This window comes from Globicephala melas, chromosome 16, assembly GCF_963455315.2.
Source record: "Globicephala melas chromosome 16, mGloMel1.2, whole genome shotgun sequence".
NCBI classification, from domain to species: domain Eukaryota; kingdom Metazoa; phylum Chordata; class Mammalia; order Artiodactyla; family Delphinidae; genus Globicephala; species Globicephala melas.
In genome coordinates this window covers 32541154-32559796 of record NC_083329.1, presented here as the reverse complement: position 1 = coordinate 32559796, position 18643 = coordinate 32541154, and the positions used below count along the sequence as shown (strand labels likewise).

Genomic DNA, 18643 nt, shown 5'->3' with positions numbered 1-18643 from the left:
TTCATAATTGAAGGAAATTCTACATTTCTATTTGAGATTAATAAAAAAATTCTTTTTCATCCAACTTTCTGGGCTCTCTGAGTTCTATCCACAGTTCCCCCTGTTTAAGTTAAGATTCCTGCTTTAGAAATGCACACAATTAGCTGCCCACTCTTGGACCTGATCCTTGCATCGGAAGCCAGCACCATGTATCATCTCGGTTTTTCCCTTCTCTGGCTAAATAGCCCTACTTCCTTCAACTGATCTTCGTGGAAGAGCCCTTTCTATAACTCTTGCATTTCAGTTTTACACAGTTCCTTAAAACCTGGCCCAGTAAATAAAACCTGGTCTAGAACATCCCTTTTATTGAAATATGACTAGTATATTTTTATTTTAATCATCATCAACCATGGGAGCTAATGTTTATTGTGCATTTTACATGTGCCAGGCATTGGGCCAAATAACTTACATACTTGATTTCATGCAGTCATCTCAACTACCTTCTGTTATGGTCTGATTATTAACCCCATTGTATTGCTAAGAAAACGGAGTCTCAAGGAAATTCTGTACCTTGCCCACAGTCACTTAGCTAGTAAGTGGTATAACTAGGACCTGTAATCCAGGCAACTCACACTCTTAGTTTCTCGAGATCAAGAAAGATATAAAATTTAGATTAAGTTTTCAAAGGAACAAAAGAATTCTGTTCTTTTCACAGTATGTTGATTGAGTAGCCCCACTTACTAATGCTCATAGTATCTCAGACTTCTCGTGTTCCACACGGTGGCTCTGACCCTGGTTATGTGTTAGAATCAATGTCCAAGCTCCACCCCAGACCCTCTGAATCAGAATCACTGGGGTAGGGCACAGCATGAATAATTTCTCTAAGTTCCCCTGGTGGTTCTATGATTCTATGGAGTTGAGAACCACTGACCAGGAGCTTAAACTGAGCTTTTTGCTTTTTGGTCAGGACATTTCGGGAATATTTGCTCTGCCCTAAATTCCCTGACCCGGCTCTGGTTCTCAGGAGTGTCAGGGCTGCCCTGGGAGCCTGCCTGAAAAGTGACAGCTTGCAGGCCCTTCTCTCTGTACATTTGATGGGCAGTTCAACCCGGCAAGTGTCAAGGGATTTGGTTTTGAATCTTCATCTGGTTCCTCATGAAACCTGAGTCAAGAGTTGGTGTGAGCTACCCACATGCTCCCCAGCTCTTCTGACAGAATTTTGTCCACCCAGGAGAAAAAAGCTCATTCCAGGCATGTGTGTCCTGCCTGCACTATGGTGACTTGTCCAGTGCTGACCATGAAACTGCTGCTGATGGCAACATGTCAACCCACTTAAAAATGCATTGATTTTAAAATCCATGTACACTTGAAATTGAACATTAAGAACACAACAGAAATTTAAATACAGCAAAATAAATGGAAGTAGATGGCTTGAAACCATTATCAGAGTTCCCCACACACTTATACAGTCATGAGGGTCATGAATCTGATGTCAATTTCAGAATAATTTTTGGCATGCCTTTATTCATTCCTCCAGTTTCTGGAGCCCTGCCACTTCTTCTGAGAATGTTCACTGGTCCCTAGCTCAAACCTGTCCCTTTCTGTCTGTCAGAGGCCTTGGGATGGGTAATTTCCAAAGAAAAGAACCAAAGAAATGATGCAATCATCTTTTTCCTGCTTCTTAGTCTCTGGAGGCTGGGAGAGCCTGCCACACCTCCTGCAGAGTAAACCTCAGGAACTTCTCTCTCCTTCTCTCTGTCTGGGCTTCCTGGAGGCTGTGGCCATTTTTATTAACCCCAAAGATGAAGCTGGGGGATGGGCCAATTGTCCTCCTGTTCATTCATTTGTTCGTTCTTTCTTTTTTTTTGTAGTTAATTTACAATGTTGTGTTAGTTTCTGGTGCACAGCAAAGTGATTGTTTTATTTATATATATATATTATTTTTCATATTCTTTTCCATTAAAGATACTGAATATAGTTCCTTGTGCTAAACAAGTATGACATTGTTGCTTATTCTCCTATCCTTTCTTAAGGGTAATTTCTGAAAGGGAGAGCCTTTTTTGAACACTCAAACATGGCAGGAATGAATCAGTATTTTCTGAAGTATCATATTGTCTCTGCATCTCATTCTTTAGTTTGAGTCTGGTGGAAATCCTTCTCAAAAGTTGCACAGATGAATTATAGCCCCTTTCCCCCTGCTCCTGTAAATTCCATCCTCCACCTAAAAAAACTGCAGACCCCCAAGGTTATTCTCCTGTTCCTGTTCTTCGATTATTTCATGTGTCCGTCCTAGCTCTCCAATCAGATTGTAAGTTTATTAAGGTCAAGAAATGGCCCTACCTTTTGTATACTCTCCATAGTGCAAGCACGATGCCAAGTATTAAGAAAACAGGACAATGCCATGCTTACAATCATGGTCTCTGGAGTCAGTCGCCCTGAATTGAAATTGTGACTTTGACTCCAACACCTACTGGCCATGTGACCTTGGGCAAGTTGTTTAACCTCCTTGTCCCTAATTGCCTTAAAGGTAAACTGGGAATAATGGTTCTTGGGGGATTAAATGAAATGCTACCATAAAGTCCTCTGCACGGTGCCTGGCCCCTCTTCTCGCCCGGGGCTGTTATCTTGCGCTTTGTCATGAACTGTCCCCACCTCCTTCTACTCTTTGGTGCCTTCTCGCACGGGGATGTTTACCGTGGTATGCATTTGAAGGTATGTCCTTCCATCTATGATGTGGTAGCTTGCTTAATCCCTCCCACAAGTTTAGAGTATGTGTTATTTGTCCAATTAGTTCCTTTGCCTCACATTAAAATTTTTTTTCTTGTATGCCTTCGTCAAGATGACCCAATTAATTTATGTTTGCACAGCTGTGCAGGGAAGAATGGATTTGAATGGGAGACATTAATGAGGATTAATGCTTGCTGACTGACTAACCATATTGGTATCTTCCTCCTCCTGCCTGTAAAAAATTAAAACCTACCCCTTATTCAGTTACAACCCCCCTTGCCTGCTTTCAGTTTATTGGCTCAACAAGACGGCATATTTTGGCAAATGGCTAAAGTCTCCAGGTTAAATGTTGGTTAAAGGTGCTTTTCCTTTAAAAAAAAATTCTCCCCTTGCCCGAATTTTGGGGAGTTTTAAGTACCTAGAGTTATTCTGAATATGAAGTACAGGAGGATCCTGCGTCTGCTGGAATCACTCATGTAACCTAGTTCTCCGTGCACTGAATGATGGAACATGAGAATGTGAAGGTGGCAGGGCAGACAGCCCACCAGGTCCTGTTTTATTGCTTCATTTGTTTCCCTGCCTTGATCCACAAGAGGATTTACCGTGAAAGAATATATACAACAAAATAGAAAAAATGAAGTTTTACTTTTTAGAAATCAGACTAGGAAAACTAAATTAAAAACCAGCTTCTATGTTGCTATTCCCTGTTCTGCTTTCTGCCTTCTAAAATGTGTCTTTCTCCTTCACATTTTATTCTGTTCTCTAGCAGAGAAAATTAAACTTAAGAGGCAGTGAAAAATATTCGCGTGTTTAACATAAATGCCTTTGTCAGCACATATGTCCTGGATTCTTTATTTTCTCTATTATGTGTAAAGGGACCAACCGATAATAAATTCATCTTCTAAGTTGTAACTGTTATGGATGATCAAATATCCATTGAGCCCTGCTGTCCAGTGTTGTAATAGATGGCAGGTGAAATAGCAACATGTCTTGTTTTCTTATCTGGAAATTTGGTCTCCCTGCAACTTGGGTACAGTTGGACCTTGAAATAATTAAAATTTCACAGGGTGCCCAGGTAAGCTGAAAGCCTGTGCTTGGGGACATGCCAGGCCTCCTCTTCCATTACTAAGGGTTATGTCAGGGTCATGACATGGGTATAGGACGATGCTGGCCCCTTCCTGCTGAGCAGTGAAAGGGAATCCAGTTCCCGGCCAGCCCCTGTGCAGTTTAGTCACATCTAGTGCATCAGTGGAAAATGTGATGGGCTGTCAATAGGACAGCTTTCACTTATTAGCTGCATTGGGGCCGTTTAGAATGAATTTACTTCCACATCTCGGTAGTCACACCAGCTCTTTGGCTAGGATTTGGCAATAAAAGAGAAACAAAAAAAAAAGGAATGAAAAACACTGACCCTGGGCCGTAGTTTAAGGTGAATGTATTCATGGCCACTGTTACTCTTTTTTTTTTTTTTAAGTTTTGCTATAAACTGTTATTCTTATGTTAGCTTTGGGACACAATCAGATTAGGATGTTTTTCGTTTTCTTCCTTTTCCCCAGATGTCCTGCATAATGAGAATTAGCAGCTGGAGAGGCCTGCCCCATCCCTGGAAATGGGCTGTGGTTAAAATGTGGCCTGAAAAGAATCAGAACCCGTGGGCAAAGTTAAGAGCATCAGATGGAGGCCTGATCTAACCCACACTGTGCAGTTTTTACACAGGATGAACTCAGGCTGCCCATAGAATGACTTCCTCATAGTCATGAGTGATGAAGTGGCCCTCTTCCCCCCCCACCGCCCCTCCCTACCTCCCCCGGGAGCTGACTCAAGTACAGCAGTCCCCTTAGGGCTTATAGGCCTCCTGGAGTGATGCGGATTCAACACTCAAGGACTGAAGCATTTTTGGCAGTGGGTGGAGGGGGTGGTGACCGTCCCCTGACCCTCCACGACTAGACTAACTCACGGCTCAGGCAGGATCTTCCCTGAAAACCTCTTCTCGGACAATGGTGCTAGGGTCATTTTCTGACCCTGAAGAGCCCCATGCAGTAGTTTTTTGTTGCAGCAGCGGGCCTGGATACATTCAGAGCCTCAGGTTAAACAAGCGTCTTAACAGAGCTCAGTTATCCAAATCCCTAACCCCATCACTCAGCCCTTGAACCCCAACCCCTTCCCTCTCATTCAGGCCATCACCCCTCAAATCCTCAGAAAGAACTCAGCAGAAAACCACCTCTGCCTTTAGCAACACAAGGACACAATGATCTTCAAGGAGAGCCCATACGTTGAAACCCAATAGACCTCCTTGGAGGGAAGGAGAAATGCTTTGATTTTTTTTCCCTTTTTAAAATGGCTTTATTGAGATACAATTCACATAGCATACAGTTTACCTATTTAAAGTATATAATCCAGTGGTTTGGGGTATATTCACATATGTATGCAATCATCTCCACAATTTTAGAACATTTTTATCACCTCAGAAAAAAACCCCGTACCCTTTAGCTATCACCCTCCATTCTCTCCATCCCTTCCCCCCTCCCCCAGCCCTAAGCATCCACTAATCTACTTTCCATGTCTATAGATTTCCCTATTCTGGACCTTCATATGAATGGACTCATATAGTATGTAGTCTTTTGTGACTGGCTTCTTTCACTGAGCGTAATATTTTCAGGGTTCCAAGTTCATAGCATGTATTAGTACTATGTGAGTTTTTTCTGCTGAATGATATTCCATTGTATGAATATACCACATTTTCTTTATCCATTCATCAGTTGCTGGACATTGTCTTTTTTTCTGCTTTTTGGCTGTGAACTTCCGTGTACAGGTTTTCGTGTAGACATATATTTTCTTGAGTATATACCTAGGAGTGGAATTGCTGGGTCATATAATTGTGCTTAGCTTTTTGAGGAACTGCCAGACCTTTTTCCAAAGCAGCTGCAGCTTTTTACATTCCCACCAGCAATGTGCAAGCGTTCTAATTCCTCCACGTTCTGACCAACATTTCTTAGTGTCCATCTTTTTGCTTATAGCCATCCTGGGGGGTATGAAATGATATCTCATTGTGGTTTTGATTTGCATTTTCCTGATGGCCAGTGATGTTGAACATCTTTTCATGTGCTTGTTGACCATGTATGCATCTTTGGAGAAATGCCTATTCAAATCCTGTGCCCATTTAAAAAAATATTTTTTTAATTATTGAATTCTTTATGTATTTTGGATATAAGTCCATTATCAGATTGTGATTTGCAATATATAGCTAGATACATGTATAGGTATAGATATAATGAATGGAAGTCAAGAGGGCAGCAAAGAAGGCTTCCAATTTTAATGCACAGTGAATCTTGTTAAACCTTTCCTTTGGATATTGATCTCATTCTTAGTCTTTCTTACACTACCCGACCAGCAACAACTTTCAAGTAAAACTTTCTATCTTCCTTCTCCCCACAATTCTCTCCAAACTCCAGTCTGCTTAGTTTCTCCTTCCTCTTCTGCCCAAGCTTTTTATCATGCATATAGGTCGTTTTTCTAATGATCCAAATTCTGCTCCACAGAGCAGTGGCTGGGAACCAGATTGTCTCCGGCAAACTTGTGCATCACAGGGAGGCATTGAGGAGGATGTCACCACTTCATAGTAACATGCTCCATCATGCACAGGTGCAGCAGGGCCAGGCCTGGGCTGAGACAAGCAGGTGCCTAGGGTGCAAAATTTAAGGAGGCAGGGTCTTGCAAGTGCCAACCCTGTACTTATCAGTGAGCGCCTCCTTAAATTTTGAGCCCTAGGCAGCTTACTTGTCTCACCCTAGTTCCAGCCCTGGGTATGAGGGTCTAAGAGTATCTTTGCTTTAGAAATGCATATTATCTTCTTAGTTCAGGAATGGCCTTGACTAAACACCCATATACCTTAATACAGATATTCTTAAAATATAAGTTAAGAATGGTTCCTCATTTTTATTTTTATTTTATTTTATTTTATTTTTTCTTGCGGTACGCGGACCTCTTGCTGTTGTGAGCTCTCCCGTTACGGAGCACAGGCTCCGGACACACAGGCTCAGCGGCCATGGCTCACGGGCCCAGCCACTCTGCGGCACGTGGGATCTTCCCGCACCGGGGCACAAACCCACGTCCCCTGCATCGGCAGGCGGACTCTCAACCACTGTGCCACCAGGGAAGCCCTGGTTCCTCATTTTTAAAGGGTTCAAAAAAATCACAAGAATAATAATATTTCATAACATGTGAAAGTTATAAGAAATTCAAATTTTACTCTTCACCAATGGAAGTTATTGGAACACAGTCACACCTGTTCCTTTATGTGTTGTTTACAGCTGATTTCTCCCTGTAACAGCAGAGTTGAGTAGCTGCAATCCAGACTGTATGGCCTGCAAAGACTACAATATTTATTATCTGGTCCTCTACAGCAAGTTTGCCTTCCCCTGGCTTAGAACACCCCTTTCTACCTGGCGAATTCCTGCCCATCCTTTCTTCCTGAGCTTAGATTTCACATTCTCTCCATGGTCTTTACTACCAGTCCCCTCCCCCTACCACGGATCCCAGTACAGAGTTTCTCTGACAGTCAGTACTCAATACGTATTTCTTGAATGACTCCCTGAATTATAAATGAATAAAGGCGGTTTCCACCCACTTACGGTGTCTTCTCTCCTTCCCCAGACCCAGTGCAAGCTTGTTAGCTATCCTTCCCCTGGCCCTTAGAGCTTGGAACCAGTTCCTTAGTGCAGTGCCTAGGACAGAATCAGAATTTTCCATTGATATTCAAAAGGATCTTTTTCAGTCCTGTGAACCCAGAGATCCATGCTTGTCACCTCCACAGATTTTGCCAAAAAGATAAAGAAGGGACATGTTTGGACCTCCTTGTTCCTGGCCCACCATTTCAACTGGCTGTAAAGACCTTTGAGAAAGTTTCCAAATGTTTTGTGTTTATAAGGGAACACCTGATTCTGCTGTTATCCGCAATGGGCCAGGGAGGAAAGAAAGCCCCCTCCTGTCAAGACCCAGGAGCTCTGTCCCTGCCCTTCACAACCCCCAGTCCGTACAGGCAGATTTCCGTCATGGACCAGAGGGGATCTAGCTTCTGTTTCTCAGTCACGGTCAGGGATGATGTTGGTGGTAAAGCGATGGGCACAGCATGCCATGTTTGTTAGTTGAGGAGATCATTGTTGGCGTTTGGGAGGTGTTTGGCCAGTTCCTTCAAACCATCTGACCCCTTAATACTCTCAATAATAGACCTGAGGTAGCACCTTCCCACCCCCAAAAAAGACCTAAGTACCAGTTCCAGCTCTACTATTAACTGGTTGTGTGACCTTAAGCAAGTCACTTTAGGACCTGGGATTTTAATTCCTTTGGGTATAAAGGAAATTGAGGACAGGCATGGACTCATTGCCTACTTCGTGTCAGACACTGTGTATATGATTTGCAGATATTAACTTAATGTTTCCTGTTAAAAACCCCAGCAGGCTATGACTTGCTGATTTAAGTCCCAGCCATGGATTTTGGGGTGAGTGTTCTGCCTCACCCAGAACTACCTCCTGGAGGTTTGATTTGGAGAGAAACTTGTCACTCAAACACTTGGAGTAATGGCAGGACAGAGGAGAGATTCTCCTTCATCACTGGCTAAGCACTGAAATGCCTGGAGCAGTACATCAGCAAGCACTTAGTGGGCTCTCACAGGGTGCCAGGCCCTGGGCTTCCCAGATTCTTTGCTCTTTTCCCTCTCGTAGACAGCAACTGTCTACGAGTCTGATATTATGAACATCCTCATTTCATGCTCATGATAAGTAACGGGACCAAGCTCACACAGTGTCAGGACTTGAACCCAGGTCTGCCTACCTCCATAACCCATGCTCATAACAGCTCCTCAGAAGTTTCCCTGGAAGATTCTGATGTAACTCACCCCGGTAACTTGGCAGAGGTTCTGCTCTCTTATTAAATGTGCAAATGTTGAGCTGGATGAATCCTTGAGCTGTTTCTTTCTTCAAATGTGAGTTGGGTGTGACCTTTGGATGAAATGGGAGACATGGGGAACAATACCAATTCTTAATGTGAGGGGCGTGTTGGCTATTGAAATGGCTAAGATTTATTTTTTATGACTCAGCCTGCAAGGGGGAAGAAACCAAGCCCGAAGGTTTGAATTTTTTACTGAATTGCTGTAATTTAGAAGGACATTTTAAAAGTTTTATAAGTAAGTAAGCAAGAACAAAGTCCAAAGCAAACTGCACACATCTGACTCAGAATCTATAGCTTATTCATGATCACACTGAAATAACCAAAACTAGTGGGAACATAATTCAGTATTTTTCCATTTTAATTTCAAGTTTTCTCTGACCCTTCAAAGATTCTGAGCAACTGACCTGAGTATGAAAAACATTACTCAGTAACATTTCTTTCCATAATCACACCATTAAAATGAAGTTTTCACCTACTTCACAAGGTTGTGGGGCTGGAGAAAAAAAATGAGTTGGTTGTGTATTCAAGTGCTTGGCCAACGTTATGAAATCTCCCCCCAGTTACAACTTTTATTACTCCATGCTCTGAGGATTCAGAGTGAGGTACCTGGAGAAAAAGGGACTCAAAAACTACTGCAGATGCAGCAAAACAAAACCAGAATCAGCTGTATCCTTTCAGACATGCTGCAAGCATAGAGTGTGGAACCTGCTTGCCGAAATCCGACCTTTGGTTTCCCTTTCATGGTGCCAGCCTAGTTTTAATAACGTCATCTTCAACTTGAGACTGGGTAACTTTTATCACCGACACCTAGTTGGTCTTATCCCTATGTTTTGATAGAATAAGGAATCAATTTTTTCAGTAGACCATGCTGAGTAGCCTAGCTTCAGAAAGATTTAGCACCAAATTATAAATGGTGAAACTTTAATAGTGAGTGTGGATGTGTCTCGAGGCCAGCATGTAGGAGTTTGGCAGTGGGAAAGCCACATGACTTCAGTTTTTCCAGATTGTGTACCCTTCCATCAAATAGTAATTTCTTAGCCTTGAAAGACTCTCTTCCAGAACAAGGGGAAAGTTCATTTGAGTTCTAAATCGGTGAATCCAAAACTTGTTTGGTAGCAAATGCATTATTTTTCTTTTCAATTAGGCCATGAAAATGGTCTCAGGCCCTGGATGGACCAGCCAGTTCTTCTTCTGATGGCCACAAACCAAATATGGGCACCGTGATGATGGTGGGACTGGCATGACTGATAGTTTGTGAGGGTAATGCCATTATTGTAGCAACCATATTTTCCAAATAAAAAGCTGGGAACTTTTTATCGAGAGGAGAGAAGGGCAGAATATTTGAAATTGAGACTGACCCAGGAAATCCAGAATGATTAGACTTGGTAGTTATGGATCACAACGTAAAGGAAAAGCATTGTGAGTGAACTAGTGCAAATCTAATTTGTTGCTAGAAAAATCAGGAGCCTCAAAATGAATGACTTGATAATGGCGGCAAAGAATTGTCCACATGTAAAGATAACACATTAGAAACCCAGAATGGGGATCCAGCAAGTATTTTTCCCAAAGTTTTTGTTTTTCTGTATTTTGGCAAGTATTTGGTAGTTGCCATGATTTGTGAGTGTGAGGTAATTAAATAGATTTATTTTAAACACCAGGACATGTGCAGCTAAATCAGGGTTTTCTTTTTCTAAGGAATCATCTCAAAAGGCTCTCTCTGTTTTCCGTTCATGCTGCCATTATGCAAAATGTCTTAATCCTTTGAGCTTGGATTGAAATTTTCAAAACAGTCCATTCAAGCATCCTGGTTAATGGTGGTTTGGGTCAGTATTGATGTGTGACTATGAAAGATAGGATTGGTTTTATTGAGGGTCTTATAAACTGACCAGAGGTGAAACGAGGTGTCTGACAATGTTTTGAGCAAAGGTAAAATTACAAGTCCTGCATATAAAACAACTTCAATGCAAACTTGGCCGTTGTTTCACAGTCTGGCTCACAGCTTCCCTTCAGCATTGATGGATAGTTCAGAGGCGTCCACAAACCCATAACGCACCTTTGATTTGGACTCAACCTCATGAGCACAAAGCTCATGCCAGAGGGCAGATTGAAATTTGGCCCCATCTTCTTCATCCCTCTTGGCCAGGTGCCCTTATACAGGGTGCAACACTCTCAACCATATGTGATGACCCTGGGTAGTACCACGTGGAAGAGAATCAGAAGAGCTACTGAAGCCCAAAGCTACAATTGTTTTTTCTCTTAGATTCATACATTATGTGCTCAGCATGGTGCAATCTGTTGAGTTCCAATGGTCTGAAATATAAACAAATTAAATTGGTCCAGTGTGAATGCTTTTCTAGGTGAATATAAAATAAGTATTTGGTAACTTTATGAACTACAGAATTCTTGAGCTGGAAGGCCCATCTTTTTTTTTTTTTTTTTTTTTTTTTGCCGTACACCGGCCTCTCACTGTTGTGGCCTCTCCTGTTGCGGAGCACAGGCTCCGGACGCACAGGCTCAGTGGCCATGGCTCACGGGCCCAGCCACTCCGCGGCATGTGGTATCTTCCCAGACCGGGGCACGAACCCGTGTCCCCTGCATCGGCAGGCGGACTCTCAACCACTGTGCCACCAGGGAAGCCCAAGGCCCACCTTTTATAACTTTATTCAGCTCCTCATTTTATAGATAAAGTAGCCAAGCCCCTAGACAGGTGAAGCTATTTAACCAGGTTCACATAGCTAATGGTGGAAGACACAGAACTAGAAACTGGATCTCTAAAGACTGTCTTCTCATCTCTAAAATAGGATAAAAATGTGTGAAACAGCCTGTCACATAGTAGGTGGTCTGTTAATGTCAGCTGATTCTGAACCTAGGGTTTAGGGTTCCTGGGATGCATAGATTCCTGGTGCAGCACCTGGCCTAGAAGAGTTTATGGTGGAATGGTAGAGGCCAATATGTCTGTGCTATCTTTCATTTATTGCACCATTTTCCCAGATTGTAAACAACTTTGGTTGGTGCATAATTTATCAGGTTTTTCCTGTGTTCTCTGGTCTATTCCAGGTTTCACGGCTTATTCTGTCTTCAGTTCTTTAAGAAACTGGCTCATCTTGTTGCAGTAACATTGTCAGTGCTTTAAGTATTCAGAGATGCCCTTTTAGTTTGAATGTAGCCAAGTTTTGTGAGTTCATTTCTCCCCTTAGTCCAGTTCTTTCCATCCTTCACTTGGCAGGTAGCTCTCTCTGGTTAATGACTGTAAGTTCTTCAAAGCATCCAGAACAGCCGTGGGATCCCTCCCAGTCTCTCAGGAGGATATTTCCCCCTTGTTCTTTTTCTCTTATTTATGGGAAGCAGCGCCAACTGTGAGACACTGAGCCCAGCGGGAGGGGCCAGACCTGGCCCAGGAAGAGCTAGTATGGCCTGAGCTGCAAGGAATCCAGCCAGGAATCCCAGACTCATAAAACGTTAGCACTGGAAGGGCCGTGGAGACCATCAAGTCCAACCTTTCATTTTACAGTAAAGGAAACTGAGGCTCAAAGAAAGGCAGAGGCCTTGCCCAGGTCTGGTCAGGCATCGATTTCAAAGCCAGGCTCTCAAGCCAACTCTTCTCCCCTGTGTCAGAAGCCAAACACTATTTCTGACCCATAGGTATGGGGCTGAATTGACTGTATTATGTCAGTTAAGTTACTGAAGGCTTAAGCCTCCACAGTGGTTAAGTGAGCTCAGGAGCTAGAGTGCCTGGGTTAAAATTCTGACTCTATACTTACTAGCTCTGTGACCTAATGAAAGTTACTTAACCTCTCTGTGCCTCTGTTCCCTCATCTCTAAAGTGGGGATAATAGTTTGACCTACTTCTTTGGGTTGTAAAAATTAATAAATCATTATATGTTAAATGATAACATATGTTAATGATAATGTTCTTTTTTTTTTTAACATCTTTATTGGGGTATAATTGGTTTACAATGGTGTGTTAGTTTCTGCTTTATAACAAAGTGAATCAGTTATACATACACATATGTTCCCTTATCTCTTCCCTCTTGCGTCTCCCTTCCTCCCACCCTCCCTATCCCACCCCTCCAGGCGGTCACAAAGCACCGAGTCGATATCCCTGTGCCATGCAGCTGCTTCCCACTAGCTATCTACCTTACGTTTGTTAGTGTATATATGTCCATGCCTCTCTCTCGCCCTGTCACAGCTCACCCTTCCCCCTCACCATATCCTCAAGTCCATTCTCCAGTAGGTCTGTGTCTTTATTTAATGTTCTTAATTTTAAAGCATTTAGACAGTACCTGGCACTATTGTTGTTGTTTCTCAAGCCTCAATTTTTAACCAAAACTCTGTGTTATCTCCCCATAAATAGAGATTTTTCTCTAGGGAGCCTGACGAAATAACTCTAAATTGTGGGGTCTAGTGTCTGCTGTAAGAGTGGGAGGAAGATTTGTGTAGCCTGAGAAGACTTCCTGGAGGAAGTGGGATATCTGCTGAGCCCTGCTAGGTGTTGGGATTGCTCATCTTCCAGCAGTGAGAAAGCAAAATATTCCATCACAGGAAGACTGACCACCTTTCTCACTTGCAGGAGTCCATGTGACTTATTCCAAATATAACGTTGATTTCAGAGGCCTTCTGCCATTTTGCCTTAGTGATTTTTCCCCCAAAGACATTACTTCACCTAAAACTTAAAGTGATGTAAAATTATCTTCTATACTTTGCAAAAAGTTTTTGACAACACCTGTTGATGTGAGGAGGCAGAGGACCAGTTTGTTTATGTGTTTGTTTTTGTAGTTGGCCATTTTCAATAATGAAATAAGAGTCATAAACTTACCAGCTGACTAGATGATGGTTAGCATTGTTTAGCAATAAAGAATTTTTTAACTGAGTTATGTGCATGCATTTGTTTTTTATACATAATGGTATTGCACAGTTAATAAACTACAGTATAGTGTAAATGTTGAAATCATTTGGACAAATACCATATAACTTTTTTAAAAAATTTATTTATTTCATTTATTTATTTTTGGTTGCATTGGGTCTTCGTTGGTGTGCACTGGCTTTCTCTAGTTGCGGCTAGTGGGGCCTACTCTTCGTTGTGGTGCACGGGCTTCTCATTGTGGTGGCTTCTCTTGCTGAGGAGCACGGGCTCTAGGCACATGGGCTTCAGTAGTTGTAGCACGCAGGCTCAGTAGTTGTGGCTCGCGAGCTCTAGAGCGCAGGCTCAGTAGCTGTGGCATGGGCTTAGTTGCCCCGCAGCATGTGGGATCTTCCTGGACCAGGGCTCGAACCCGTGTTCCCTGCATTGGCAGGTGGATTCTTAACCACTGAGCCACCAGGAAAGCCCAATACCATATAACTTTTATATGCACTGGGAAACCAAGAAATTTGTGTAACTCGCTTTATTGTGATATTCACTTTATTGCAGCAGTCTGGAATCATATCTGTAATATCTTCAAGGTATGCCTGTATTGTGTTGGCTGTTAAAAGCCCTTTTCCTTTCCATATATACTGTAGAATCAGTTTCCTGAGTTCTACAAAATAGCTTACTGAGATTTTGATTGGGATTGCCCTGAATCTACAGATCAAGTTGGAAGAACTGACATCTTAACAGTGTTGTCTCCTTGTCCATGAACATGGAATATATCTCCATTTATTTAGATCTTCTTTGATTTTTTGTTGGCGTTTTGTAGTTTTCCACATATAGGTCATGTATATATTTTATACTTATAGCTAAGTATTTAATTTTTGAGGTATATTGTAAATGGTATTTTTTAAAATTTCAAATTCCAACTGTTCCTTGCTCATATATAGGAAGCATTTGACTTTTGTATATTAACCTTGTATCCTGCATCCTTTCTATTACACTCACTTTTCCTTATTGGGGGGTCAGTTTTGGGAGATTTTCTACCTTGAAAATCATGTCATCACAAATAAAGACATTTTTATTTTTTCCTTTCAAAAAAAAAATAATAAATAAAAAAATAAGTTTATCAGCCGAAAGTAAAGCTAGGGCCTTGAAATACCCTGTGTACCCTCTTTTGGCCCTCTCATGCCTCTGCCTATCCCCTTTCCCCCCAACCCAAGTACTATTATCCTCAATCCTTTCCATTATTCCCTTACTTTTCTTTTTATACAATGTTGTTGCATCTACATGTATTCTTAAGAACTATACATTTTTACTAAATGCCACTGAATTGTACACTTTAAAATGGTTAGTTAATTGTATGTTATATGAATTTCACCTTGATAAAAAAGCTATGCATTTTAAATTTCCATTGTTTTGAACTTTACATGAAGGCATGCCTATGTGTAATCTTTTGAGACTTTTAAAAACAACATTATATTTCTCAGTTGCATTTATACTGTTCTATGTTGCTGTAGTTCATTTGCTTTGATTGATGTAAATATTCCTCTGAATATATCACAGTTTACTCATGCATTCTCCAGTTGATGGACATTTAAATTGTTTCCATGTTTTTTACTATTTTAAACTGACCTCTGTGACCATCTTTGTATATGTTGCTCGTTTTCATGTCCAAAATATTCTCCTGGATATCCAGTTGACCCTTGAACAACAGGAGCTTGAACTGCACAGGGCCACTTATGTGCAAATTTTGTCAATAAAAACATACTATGTTACTACACATCTTCGGGTTGGTTGAATCCAAAGATGCAAAACCTTGGATGTGTCACACACAGACTTTCAACTGCACAGGGTTGGGGGGGTGCAGTTCAGCGTGCCTGACCACCTGTTGTTCAAGGGTCAACTGTATACCTAGGAGTAGAATTGCTAGAACATAGGGTATGTGAATATTTAATTTGGAAGATAGTGGCTGTTTTCTAAAGTGTCTATACCAGTTTAGACTTCACACCCACTCCGGTGATGTGTAAAAAATTCTCTGGATCTGTATCCTTTCTAATACTTGATATTTTTCAGCTTGTTGTTTTTGCCCATCAAGCAGGTTTAAAAATATTTCTCTATGGTTAATTTTGCATTTTTCTGATCACTAATGATGCTAGCCATATCTTCATATTGTCATTGTGTTTCTTTTTCTGTGAAATGCCTCCCATCTTTTGCCCATTTTCTATTGGTTTGCTTGTGCTTCTGATTGATTTATAGTAGTTCTTTATATATTCCTGATATTATCCTTTTTTGTTTGTGTGTATTATTAATATTTCCCCCCAGCTTTAAATTGTCTTTTCTTTTTTGTAATATTTCCTTTGAAAAACAAAATTCTTAATTTTCATAGTAAAAGTTAGTAAAGTTTTATAGTCAGTGCTTTTTTAAAAGAAATTTTTCTCTACCTGAATTCTAAAAGATTCACTTGTATTTTCTACTAAGAGTTATAAAGTTTTATTGTTGACATTTGATTCCCTAATCCATTTAAATCCTTGATTTTGTATATGATGTGAGGCAGGGATCCCATTTTAATCTATTTCCACACGGGTATCCATTTTCCAGCTCTAATCTTACATGCTACCCCTGTTATATACCAAAATTCCACATATGCATTGGTCTTCTCTGAGCCCTCTAATATAATTCATTGGATAATTCATCCATCACTGTGCCAATAACATTAGGAAATCCTAACAACTTCTTTTCAGAAGTGTCCTTACTATTCTTGGTCCTTTGCTCTTTATTATTATTATTATCATGAAGTATAACATACCTACAGAGAAATACAAAGTGTACAACTCACTGTATTTCACAAAGCGAATACAGTGATATAACCAGCACCATAATCAACAAATGGATCATTAGCACCCCAGAAGCTTACCTTGTATCCTCTTCCAGTCTCTCTCTTTTTGCCTCCTCCCAAAGTAATCAATCCTGTTTTCTGACACCATTTGGCCTATTTTTTAACTCTATGTAAATGAACTCATAGTAGGTACTATTTTGTAGGTCTTCTTTTACCCAACATTTTATCTGTAGGACTCCTTCATGTTGTTTCATATAGTGGTAGTCTGTGCATTTTCATTGCAACTTGCTACATATTCCATTCCTTTTCAGGAATATCCTACTCTTCATCCATTCCACTGAGTTGTTCTCAGTTTGAAGCTATTATGAATAGTGCTATTCTGTTCCCTACTAGCCTCTAAAGCGTTTGCCTGATCTGGTTCTCTCTTCCTGTCATGTCCCCCTCACTTCACTACTTAAGATTCTGGCCATTTTATAAAACCTTGTTAAGTACATCCCATCCCTTTTGTGAACCTTTCTTAGGCTACCACAATATACCAAGTTACTCTGTCAGGGCTTCAAAACTTATAGCCTGTGAGTTGAACCCTAATTGCAATACTCAGAAGATTTTTGCCAAAAAAGTTTTACAAAATAATTATCATCTAGCAAATATGTACTAATAGGGTATAACTACTTGCCATGAAGAAATCTGAGAAGTTTTTCCTAAACATGTAAACACAGAGTCATATGCAAGGAAAGGAGGAAGTAAGAGGTGTCCAAGAGTTTGTGTAAGTCAAAGAAATGTTTGGGATAACCAACTTCCATTTCATTCTTCTTTAGGAGAAAGTGTAGGCCAGGTTCATAGTATGATGTGATGGAGAAAACGATCAATGTTGTTAATGACGTATGTGTTTTTGCTCTTAACTATTGCCAGTTTACGGGATGGGATACTTGGAAGAAGTTGAAACAGAGTATTAACATTTAGTTTATTTTAATGCCATCAAATGGCTAGGCAATGGAAACTTGTTGAAAAGATCTCCTCAACTACTTTTTCAGATTAAGGATGCTTAGGGACCAAAAGGCTTTATGAATTAGTGAGTGGTTTGAAATGCATCGTTTTCTTGCTAATGAGACAAGACATCTGAATATACTGAATTAAAAGATGTTAAGGTAAAAGCAAAATCCAAACCAAACAAATAAAAGTAAGCATAATGCTGATTTGCTCAAACAATTAAGATATTCAAAGTCAAATTGGACATAGCATTTGAACATTTATTGATTCATTCATTCATTCAGCAGTTATTTATTGAACTACTACTACTATGTGCCAGGTTCTATTAATGAACTAGAGAAACAATGAACAAAACAGAAATGCCCCTGCCCTCTTGAAGTGTATTAGTTGGGATATAGGTTCTGTTGTCTTTAACAGTGACCAAAAATAAAAATAGCTTAAATAAGATAGAAGGGGCTTCCCTGGTGGTGCAGTGGAATCCGCCTGCCAATGCAGGGGACATGGGTTCGAGCCCTGGCCCAGGAAAATCCCACATGCCGCAGAGCAACTAAGCCCGTGTGCCACAACTACTGAGCCTGCACTCTAGAGCCCACGAGCCACAACTACTGAGCCTATGGGCTGCAGCTACTGAAGCCTGCGCGCCTAGAGCCCATGCTCCACAGCAAGAGAAGCCACCACAATGAGAAGCCTGCGCACTGCAACAAAGAGTAGCCCCCGCTCACCTCAACTAGTGAAAGCCCGTGCACAGCAACGAAGGCCCAATGTAGCCAAAAATAAATATATAAAATAAATAGATTTTTTAAAAATTATATAAATAAGATAGAAGTGTTTCTTTGTCACTTAAGAGTGCTCTGTGGTTATTTTAAAATTCTGCCCTACCACATCATTCTGGGACCCAGGCTCCATCTGGTATATTTCCCTCATTCGCATGGTCCAAGATGGCTCAACACTTCGTCCATGTTCTCAACAGTAAGAAGAAGAAAAGCAGGAAGAAATGGCATGCCCACTCCTTTTAAAGGACTGTATTGTCCAGAGATTGTCCACATCACTTTCCAAAATATTCCATTGGCCAGAATTTTGTTACATGGACACTACCTAGCTCCAAGGGAAGCTGGGAAATATAGTCTTGATTCTGAAAGATCATATACTCAGATAAATTCAAGGGCTCTGAGTCCAGGGGAGAGTGGATAATGAAGGACAATCAATAGTCTCTGTTATGTTCTAGTAGAGGGGAAAATACCATAGGCAAAACACAAATAAATAGATATTATATAGTCAGATGGTGATATGTGACAAAGCAGGATACATAAATAGAG

General features: G+C 40.9%; 1 protein-coding gene across 1 annotated transcript in view; it reads left to right on the top strand.

Annotated features, from left to right (window-relative positions):
* Positions 1-18643, top strand: part of PLCE1 (phospholipase C epsilon 1) — a 315415-nt gene that overhangs the window by 42598 nt on the left and 254174 nt on the right. The gene's annotated exons all lie outside the window — the stretch shown is intronic.